The sequence below is a fragment of the Limulus polyphemus genome, unplaced genomic scaffold (genome assembly GCF_000517525.1).
Source record: "Limulus polyphemus unplaced genomic scaffold, Limulus_polyphemus-2.1.2 Scaffold5037, whole genome shotgun sequence".
Classification (NCBI taxonomy): domain Eukaryota; kingdom Metazoa; phylum Arthropoda; class Merostomata; order Xiphosura; family Limulidae; genus Limulus; species Limulus polyphemus.
In genome coordinates, this window is record NW_013670647.1 from 13,861 (window position 1) to 17,151 (window position 3,291).

The following is a 3,291-nucleotide window of genomic DNA, read 5'->3' on the forward strand; positions in this document are numbered from 1 at the left end:
AATACCAAATTTGTTGTCTTTCTTTAATTAATTGGACACTCAAGGTTTCGATTTTACAGCCTCTTCAGGAGCATTCCACTAATACTCGAAGAACCCGTTTTTTGTTCAACTTGGGGCATGATGGTGGGTAAAACAAAATATGAGGCCAAGCTAACTAATGAATGTATATTTGCTATAAAATTCTTATCAATGATATAAGTTAAGCTACCAGTTTGGCTGCCAATTTTGATTTAATTCCTTTAAGGTATACAATCAATCCTTTTTGTGGCTCACCTTATTTTCACACCTACGGTGTCTTTTTTTATTAGATATCATGACTTTTTGTCAATACACACTAACAAACTACAGCAAGTCAGAAAGTGACACTCGATAGTAACCCACATTTTCTTTAGGATCGCAACCCTATTGTTTGGAACAGACCTTTACTTTACAGAACCAACCAGACTCTTTAAAATATATGGTGGGAGTTTCCCTCTCTAAAACAGTGTTAATAGTGTTACCACACCGGAAGTCACGTGATGCTGTTAGCACATGCCTGACTTAGTTTCTCGAATTATCGGGGAAGCTCGAGTGCGATCGAAACGCCTCTTAGTTAGTATATAAGCCTGGCGAAAAAAGCCAGTGGGATTGAATGTATGAATAAGTGAACAGTAGTTTGGTGAGTTTCGGGTAATTTACGAGCTAGTGTATGTTTTGCACTCGTAGAGAGCAAAGTTATCGAGATTGTGAATTGCTGTGATTTATAGCGTGTATTATAAAAGTTGTTAAGTTTAAAGTGATGAGAAACGTACTAACTGTGGAATTACTGTGTACTAAAAGTTTGTATCGAGAAAAAATAAACTGGTTTAATCACGAAAGGACTTGCATCGCTGCAGTTCCTCGGATAGAATTTCTACCAGAAATTAACAAACAATCAGATACGTAATAATAGCTTCCTTTATTGTAAAACCATGGAATTTAGATTAAGTTTCTAGTCATCACTCCCATGCAATCAGTACGGCCGTATCAAGCATAATTATTTAAGCTAATATCATGTAACGCTAAATGCTCTTTAATTAGGATAATTTCATAAAATTTAGTAAATTCGAGCTGAAAAGTTGGCAATGAATAATAACCGTCCACCCGTATGATTCTTTTGAAACTGCTAATCTAGTTTGCTTGGCCTAACCAATACTTATGTATCTGCACATCCTTTCATCTTATAGTTTTTCTGCTATAAGTCAGCCATCTTTAATCCGAATAACAAAAAACTTAAAAGGTCCAATTTTACTCTTAGGTGAAACTGTAGTAAAAATGTTAGATCGATAGCTCACGTGACTTTTTGCATAAGCGTACGAAAACACTTTCGTTAAATTTGAGCTGTTTTTATTAAATAATTTTGCACGGGTGGTTTATATTTACATCAAATGAGTCATCTCATTGTAGGGTGAAAAGATCTATCAGTGTACCAACTTTGAAGAAAATCCATAGAAGTTAAGTATGTTTTCCTATCTAATAAAGTTTCCGTACTTTTGGTGCGAAGAAAAAAAAAGAGAGGAAGAAACTCAATCAAAATTGGAGATGTTATATCTCAGGTATTTCTTCATGGATTGCCTTGAAATTTGGTATGTAAAGTAAGAATCCAGTAAAGCACATCCACTGAAAATATGTGATAGTTTGGATTACCACATTCCTAGATACCGAAGGTGTAAAATCACTGAACTACCACTCTTGTTAATAACACACAGTGTGTTTTGGCCGCGTACTGGGTAGTGTAAGAACTTGAACAAAGTGACTCACGCTTGGCTTTCAGTCATTCAAGTTTATGTCATTAGTAAGGTATTTGCAGCACAACATAATTTCCTTGCATTAATACAAATTAATTAACAATAATACAAAAAAAAAATATTGAAAATTGTTATAGTATATATTATTTTTATAACAATTACTTTCGAAGCCCCTGTGGCCTAATGGATAAGGCATCGGTCTCCTAAACCGGGGATTGCGGGTTCGAGTCCCGCCAGGGGTATGTTAGAATTTTTATTCTTCAGTTATATGTAAAACGAATATTATCTTTCAACTAAATTTATTCCATAAATTATGCTAGATTTAAAATATATAATGTTTTTCGATATTTAAATTTTCAATGCGTAGTAAAATATTGCCTATAGAAATATACATGATTATCAACTTTCAGATATAATTTACTGAGTAACGAAAGAAAATTTAAAATTAATGAGTAATTTCGTGAATAATTTGACACTTATTCGGATGAAATTCTTTAACGTCAGTTCCAGTACGAATAATCAGGGCCGTACGCAGAATGTTTGAAAAGGGGGTTCTAATTTGTCAGATCAAAAGCCAACACATTTTATGCAAAGCACAATCAGCATGCAAAGCATGCTAGTGCTATGGGGGTTTGGGGGCATGCCCCTCAGAAAGTTTGTAAAAAATTAGATGCTGTGAGATTAAATCTGGAAGCATTTTTTCATTAATATAACTTAAACAATTGCATAACCTTTCACATAGAATCCACAAACATCCAATGACAAGTCAACATATTGTTACGTCTCCGTTTGTTAATTGATTTTTCCGTAACTTCGTTCCAACGAAACTTTAACGACACAAGTCTTTACTTAATAAAACTGGTTTATTCTTTCCGAATATAACTCTGCGATACACTTGTTTTCAACAATCGCGCTAAAAGAAACGCTATATCAACGAACGTCAATAATACTTCTGACTGCAGTTCAATTACTCACTATCTACACACACATTACCTCCTCTCGTCACGTTGTCACCCTCTTTTATATACCAGCCTACCCTATCTATTAAATACTAGAGCATTCGCCAAGGTACAGGATAGTTCTAGAAACTAGAGGGCGTGAGAATAGTCACATGATCTCGATGACGCAACAATATCATCATTTCGTTGTAACACTGCATGAGAAGCTAGACCTAATTTAGCATAAATATGTATGTTTTATTCATGATGTCAGAAAAACACGTAGGTTCAAGAAGGCTTGATACAAAATGATAATACCCTATAACCTGAGCGCTTTCGAAAGGTGTGTTTTTATAATTATGTATGTTTTACTATAGTAAAGTACTGTACTTCTCCATGCGGAGTAGTTATTAAATGCCCAATTATATTACTAATTTAGGCAACTCTGTACAACAATAGCATATTAACTATTTCAATCATTGACTATCATACACCTCAGGTAATTATTCAACCTGCGGAGAGCAGATGCACGTTGGGCTTGTCGTTGACTAACTCGTGACATGCTAGCATTAATATTAGATTTGTTT

At 34.5% G+C, this 3,291-nt stretch overlaps 1 non-coding gene across 1 annotated transcript; it reads left to right on the top strand.

Annotated features, from left to right (window-relative positions):
- Positions 1–1,935: 1,935 nt before the first annotated feature.
- Trnar-ccu lies at positions 1,936–2,008 on the top strand. Its single transcript has one exon. It is a non-coding gene; the product is annotated as a tRNA-Arg (tRNA).
- The last annotated feature ends 1,283 nt before the right edge of the window (positions 2,009–3,291 follow it).